The sequence below is a fragment of the Mangifera indica genome, chromosome 6, assembly GCF_011075055.1.
Source record: "Mangifera indica cultivar Alphonso chromosome 6, CATAS_Mindica_2.1, whole genome shotgun sequence".
Lineage (NCBI taxonomy): Eukaryota > Viridiplantae > Streptophyta > Magnoliopsida > Sapindales > Anacardiaceae > Mangifera > Mangifera indica.
In genome coordinates, this window is record NC_058142.1 from 10,778,634 (window position 1) to 10,786,872 (window position 8,239).

An 8,239-nucleotide genomic window follows, 5' to 3' on the forward strand; every position below is an offset into this window, starting at 1 on the left:
ATTTCTCAACCTCTCAAACTCTCAATCTCTCAAACTCCCAATCTCTCAAACTCTCAATCTCAACTATTTATTATATTTTTAATCTCATTTTATTTTAATTTTATCATTACAAAATATTACAAATGGATCCAATGTCAAATGAATTCAATCCATTTGAATATTATCATGTTGGTGCTGATGATATTATTGATGATGCACAAGGTGGAATAGGTGGAGCACCAACGGGTGAAAATGGTACGGGTACAGGTTCGCATTATTCGACAGACAGAAAAAGAAAAAAAAGGTCAATGGTATGAGAACACTTTGATAGAATAGAGGAAACAATAGAGGGAAAATTAATTTATTGAGCAGTATGCAAACATTGCGGTTCTTGTTTAACATGTGCAAGTACAAGTGGGACGGGACATCTTCGTCGACATGTTACTGATTACTGTAAAAAAATTCCACATGAACTTAGAGGACAAAAACAAATTGCATTCACCAGATCGCGATCTGTTGGTCCAGGTGTCGCTTCAGTAGGAGGTCCGAGCGGTTCTGGACATATGGGAGAAATGTCGACTTTTACGTACGATCAAATGAAGGTGCGAGATTACATGGCCAAGTGTGTCGTTGCTTCTAATCAACCTTTTAGTTGTGCAGAAGATGAAATTTTAGAATTGATGATGCAAAATAGTATTCAACCAGCATTTAGAAGAATTCCTAAGTCAACTCTTAGGTCAGATATATTGAGAAATTATAAATTAATGAAAATAAAAATTATTGAAGAATTAAGTAATTTTAATGGTGTTATTTCAATAACTTCTGATTTATGGACTGCTACAAATCAACATATAGGGTATCTTTGTGCAACTGCTCATTATATTAATTCTGATTGGCAATTATGTAAAAAAGTTATTGCATTTAGAAATTTAGAATATCCGTATAGTGGTCTTACAATTTATCGTGCATTAGCAAATATTTTTGAGGAATATAAAATTAATAATTCTATTTTTTCAATTATTTTTGATAATGCTAAAAATAATAATAAAGTTATTGAATATATGTATAATCATTTATCTCCTCCATTTAATGGAAAATTATTTCATGTTAGGTGTGCATGTCATATTATTAATTTAATCGCTCAAGATGGCTTGAGGTTGGCAAAAAAACATTTAGAAGTAATTAGACATGTCATTGCATATATTTCATCATCCCCATCACGGGTACAAGCATATCATCAATTATGTAGATCGATGGGGTTAAGAAGAAAAAAATTAAAAATAGATATTAGCACTAGGTGGAATTCAACATATCTCATGTTGAAAGCATGCGAAGGGTATGAAGTTCCTATAACACGATACTTCAATACCCAACCAATGGATTCGCAAGATCCTATTTTTTTGACAGATCAAGATTGGGAAATAGCTATGGCTTTAATGAACTTGTTAGAGCCATTGAAAATACCCACAGATCATTGCTCAAGTGTGTATTATCCAACAACTTGTTCTATAATATATAGTATGGTAGAAATAAGTGATATTTTTAAAGAACATAGGTATCGTCACTCTTATCATACTTTTCAAAATATATGTATGCAAATGGAGCAAAAATTTAAAAAATATTGGAGTGAAATTCCTTTACTTTATTCTGCAGCTACTATTTTAAATTCTAGGGCAAAAACTAATGGATTACAAAATTTATTTGATGTTATTAATGAAAATTTGTCAATTAATAGCAATGTAAATTTTGTTGAATATGTTCAAGATTTTTTATTTGATATGTATAGTATTTATGAACAAAAATATGGAAAAACTGGACAAAGTTCTGCACCAGAGGTAAGTTCTGGTAAAAAAAAGTCACGCATATGGTCTTTATTACGCAAAGATAAACAAACTGCTAGTCAAAGTACAAATTATAGTCAATTTTATAATTATATAAATATGGACCATTATCCTGAAATTGTTCAAAGATGTAATGCTGAAAAACTAGATGTTTTGGCATGGTGGAAAGACAAGGCAGAAACCTTTCCTGTGCTTGCAGCCATGGCTCGAGATCTACTAACACCTCCGGTGTCAACTGTAGTATCGGAATCCGCTTTTAGTGCAGAGGGATGCGTGCTGGATGATAAACGATCCAATTTACATCCAAATATGGTCGAAGCGATAATGTGCATGAAAGATTGGGTCAAAGCTGATTTTAAATTACAGAATCGTGTGACAAAAGATGTCTTTGAAGAATTCAGAGATTTGGATGTAGAAGATGAATACATAAATGTTATATAGTAGATAAAATTTATTTATGCTTTGTAATTTATACAATATAAATTAATTTATTTGTATTATATTAACAATTTATAATATTTTTTATCATGTAACCACGGTATTCCTCCACCATAAGTGAGGGATTATAAATAAAATATTCGGGGTACTGTCCTCAGTTTTAATAATTAAAAAATAATTTGTGTTTAAAAATTTTAATTAAAACTTTTTTTTAAATATTGATTAAGGCCCGGCCCGGCCCGGCCCATTTAAAGCCCGTTAGTATATGAGCCGGGCTTTGGACCTTTATATTTTAAAGGGTCGGCCCGGCCCGAAGGCCCATTACTGTTTGGGCCTCGGGCTCGACCCGACCCATTAGCCCAACGGGCCGAACTGGAGTCGCCCGACCCATTGACATCTCTAATAAACAGCTAAGGATCTTTAAAAATTAATAAATTTATGATAAATATCCCAATTTATATGAGACAAATTATAACTGAAATCCCTTATTAATATAGTCACCCCATGGGATAGTTTAATTACATTTTTTGCCCAATCCATTGATATATATTAATTGGGTCTATTTATGTCCTTCATATTTATTTTTAAATATTAACACACATTATCATAGATCTAAATTCATCATCTTTGAGATACCCTTAAGTGATTCACTCTTTGTTCACTTAGACACCAATGCAACTTTCAATAATTATATTCTAGCTCATAAACAATTGTATTATTGTCGTATGGCTCCTAATATATTAATCCTATACATTTAAGTCCAATAATGAGTAAGACATTCATCATGATATGACTTAATCCAAATTTACTCATTATATAGCTCAAAATCAAGATGTTCAAGTGTGATTCACTTTATATGTAATTAATCCACAATTTGTTCATCATGGTTATCTACCTTTTATTGTGTGTGACTCATAGATTCCTTATTATATTGACAGTGAATAAATTTGTGATTAATTTATAATTAATTATCCATTTATTCAAAAACCATTAGAGGCCTCTAGAAAGAAATCAAGATTACCTAACCGATCGAGAATCAACAGAAGGCTAATATTAAACTTTCAATGGTATAATTACCGTACATTCAAATTTTTCATCAATTGATATCTCGTTAAGGCTAAGACACAAAAATAGTGTCTAACTTAAGTCATCTTTGGTATTAATGTTTGACTAGTCAAGCAACATTTGCATTAACATTGCATTTGGTGCCCATCTATTCCTACAATAGCCATAGATTTTAGTAAATAGTCATAACCAAAAGATGCATTGAGATATTTGCTCTCATACTCGAGAGTGATAAATTTTTTATTAATCCACTATAGTCTCAGTATATTTCTTGACATAACCAATCATTACCTTTCTTATAATCCTTTGAAAAATGCTATATTAAGCTAGTGTCAAATTAGGCTAATTGAATTAAGAAACATTTAGATAACCTCAAATCTGAGGATTGCATGCACCACTGTCCAATAGAGGATACATTTTATATACACTAGAGTTACCATCTATATGGAATGTTAGTATATGTCTTAGGAACCAATCATATCGTCGGTTTCAAGGCGTTTCATTTTCTATTAATAAAAGAAGTGTTTTGTGTTTCACATGTATATTTTGCTTCACTTTATTTATTTATTCACTAAATATATCGGATGATTTAGATCTTTAGAATATTGAATCATCAAAGTGTTCCTTGCATACGTGATGCCAATTAGGCATTGAAATCGCATAGTATATATGTTAAATGCCTACGTTGACTATCATGAGATGATATTAGTGCGGATAACTATGAAAATCGTATTATTAAGGCAATAGTATAGATTAACAGTTAGTGAACTATTTTTCGAATATGACCAATTATAATGAATCACATGGGCATTTAAAATGTAGTTAATGAACCATTGCTTCTTAAACTTGAGATAGCACGATTGAATTCGATATAAATATGTATATTTCATATGGTATATAAGTACGAGACTATTCATTTCATGTACAATAGTCGGATTGGTCATTTGTTGTTCATAGATAGAAACAAGCGATAGTCAAAAAAGAATTCATTGGCTCAAAATAATTTGATTTTAAGTTTCCAAATTATTTTAACTCTCTCTCATTGCTAGATGTTTACTGTAGTTGATGAACTTTTGAACATATTTTTTTAGGAGTCAATTTAGGCTCACGGACAATGAATCTAAAAGATTACACACAAAAAACCTGAATGATTAGAGAGAGCAAAGAGAGAAAATTGGTTATACGAGGATGACTAGCACTTTCCGATGGTAATAAAGTTATTTTATGTGAAATTTTTCCATGAATGTAAATATAATATTTTGTGTTAAAATATTAAATAAGAAAACACATAAGCCTAATATGTGAATAAGATTTATATCAAGGGCTTATGAATAATAATTAGTTTGCATAAAGGCCATGTAAACAATTTAAAAATTGTTTCACAAACCTCTTGTGAAAAAGGACAAATTTTATCTCATTTAGTAAGAAAGCTTCTATTAATGTTTTATTTTACCGAGTTCAAATATTAATCAGAGATTTGGATCGATTTTCAGTCAAGAATTGCACAAGAACCATATAATCAACCATACACAAATCAACACACCAAATTTACTTGGTTCGGGTTCAAAAGATTAGAACCCTATATCCAAGGCAAAGGAATCCTCTAGCAAATCCACTAATTAGAAAGAAAAATAGTACAACTTACAGATTCAAAAGCCAATCTAGCATTACAAAAACAAACGAAAATGAATCCAGCTTTGTCGACTCAAATCCTTCCTAAACCCGAGCACCACAACAACCTTGTACACTGACTCAAGAGTTTAGACAGCTAGATCTAAGAAAAATAGTGGATTTATGGATTTTTTATAAACCCTAGTAGAGAAGATATGAGGAACCAGAGAGAAAATATTCACACCCAAAGGCACCCTATTTTTCTTCTAAGATACAGCCAATGAAAAATGTCTTTCTTTCTCTCTTTCTCAATAAACCAACTAATGGTTTATATCCATTAGTTAAAAGACTTAATCAAGCAAAGACAATACTGCCCCTGGACAATAACTATAGCCCAAACTTTGCTCAAACTTTTGCTCCTAATTATAAGATTGCCATTAGTTTTTATGTCACAGATTCACAAAACTCCACCTTGACAAAAAAACTAACATATCTAAAGACACCTCTACAGACCATAACACACTTACACTGAACAAATTTTGAGCAAATTCAAGGCATCCTTAAACTTACTCAATGGCACAGGCTTTGTTAAGATGTCAGCTTGATTAACATCTGTTAATATTTTCTTCACATTAACTTTACCAGCAGCCAACACATCTCTGATGAAATGCAGCCTTACATCAATGTGTTTAGTCCTCTCATGAAATGCAAAATTTCTGGACAAGTGAATAGCACTCTGTGAATCACTGAAGACTTCTGGAACATCAATATTCAGCCCCAACTCATAAATAATTCCCTTCAGCCACAATGCTTCTTTAACTGCTTCAGTTAATGTTATATATTCAGCCTCAGTTATTGAAAGTGTCACAATGTGTTGCAAATTATACTTCAAACTTACAACATTTCCACCAAAGGTGAAAATATAACCAGTGAGGGATCTCCTTTTATCAAGATCAGCTGCAAAATCTGAATCACAAAATCTGAATCACAGAAAATAGGTTAGTAGCATTAGCAGTATAACACAAGCCATAATCAGATGTACCCTTCAAATACCTCAATAATTATTTTGTTGCATTATAGTGTTCTTTACCTTGACTACTCATAAATTTGCTAACAAGACTAATTGCATATGCTATATCAGGTCTAGTGTCTATTATTGCATACATTAGACTTCCTACCACAATAGAATATAGTATATTCTTTATGAAATCAGATTCATTAGAAGACAACAATCCAGCAAATTTTAATTTAAAATGAGCACCCATAGGAACATTCACACACTTTGCATTTATCATATGATATAGTTTAAGTACTTTTCTAATATGATATAGTTCAAGTACTTTAGCAAGGGAGTGGATTACTTTTAGAGTCTCATGGTTTGAAGGCTCAACTTCATCCATATTAGAAGAATTGAGCAAAAATTAGCAAAGAAATAGGTAATTTGTACTCTAACTTCTTTTAAAAATATGTTTGTTTTTGTCATACAACCATACTATGTATGTTATGAACATGCATGTGTGACTTTCATTATCCTTTTTATTTCAATCTTTCATGGAATCCTCTTGGCAAGTCAATCTAGTGAATATGCAACCAACACCAACAATCTTGACATTTGAGATATGTCGTTACATTTCGAGAGATTCGTTCAATACTATGGAAGTTTTATTATATTATATGTGCAGTAGGTTAAGATAATACTAAAACTATTGACACTTTAAGATTGGCCATCATACATGCTACTAGGGTCGTCACGATCAAACCTATATGTTGATCTCTTTATTATGGTTCTACCAACCTGAAGATATTTATCTAGTCATACTTGTAAATATATGCACTTATAGATAAAGAATGTCACTTGAATGTTTAAATATATTTTTTCTTGGATTTATATTGCCAAAAAGATTAGTTGCATAGCACCAACTCCAACAGAGGCATCAATAAAAGAACAAGCTTTGTAGTTCTTTTATGGAGTCATCGGATTATTAGAAAATGAAGACTAATTTGCCATTGTCATTAGTCAAATAACTTTGATACCAAGAAAAAAGCTTGAACTTAAGGCAAGAAATCACAAGAAGACAGTAATTCTCGATTATTAAACGACTTCATTTTGTTAAAAAAGATTTGAAACAAAAAGGTTAGCCTAGATTGTATTCAAGATCAGATTTACAGGTTGATTTTGGTTTCTTACATAATGGAACTAAAACATATCAACACAATTCTAGTTCTACAAAAAAGTTAAAACTGAAATCAATTTGGAATAGTCAGTTTCAAGTAAGAACTAGAACTAAGCAAATATCTGACTAATTTTATTACAATGGAGACTTTTGCTAGCCCCTAGTTTGAGGTAAATAGTTATATTGAAAAGGTAAATTAATAATACTATTGTAAGATCCTAAAAGTGTTCCAAACTACTTCATCTAAAAAAACTTAACGGGAAAAAAAACACTAACATCTTGTGTTTGTTATGGGATATATACTTTTATAGCTGGAGTTTCACCCTATGTACCTTTTTATGAAACTTCGATTTGTGAGTTTTATTTAACAATAAAATAATATATACACACTTGAATATACAGAATAGATACACAAATTATGTATTATTATATAATTAGATAATTTTTAATTAAAGATAAAATAACACTCAATTACATGATGAAACATCATTTAGGTACTTATATTATGTACACAAAATGTGTACATATAGCATTCTTTTGAATTGATAAAGTTGATCAAATCATGGTCTGGTTATGGAGGTGAAATTAGCAACAAAGTTTTAAGATAATGTAGATTTACTTTCAAGATACAATAAAGTTTGGAAATTAGCAATCTACAAACACTGAACATTTTTTCAGAAAGAGCAAGTCAAGTGAAGAAATAATCATTTGATTATGGCTTATATGGAAAGTAAAGGATACATCAAAACAATCATTAGGAATGGGTACTACAAGATCTGAACAAGGTTTTTATGCTCACTCTTATTTATTAAATGCTTTATGTAACCCAGTACTCAAAATAGTCACTTTTCAATAGCTCATTTGTTATAACACCAACTTGTGTAAAGGTTAGGCTCCCATTGTCGGCGATTCAAATAGGCTTTAATCCCATTACTTGACAGAATGAAAGAATTTTCTGTGTCTATGAATTATATTTATAACCAACTCTACCTTCTCAACTGCAAACTAATTGAACAACTTTGACTAATATACTGCACCATCTCCACTCCTGGTTCCACAAGCAAGCAGGAAAAGAGCACATCGTAATAAATCTTTGCAAGGTGTTGGTTCTTGGCATCGAACAATTCCAAA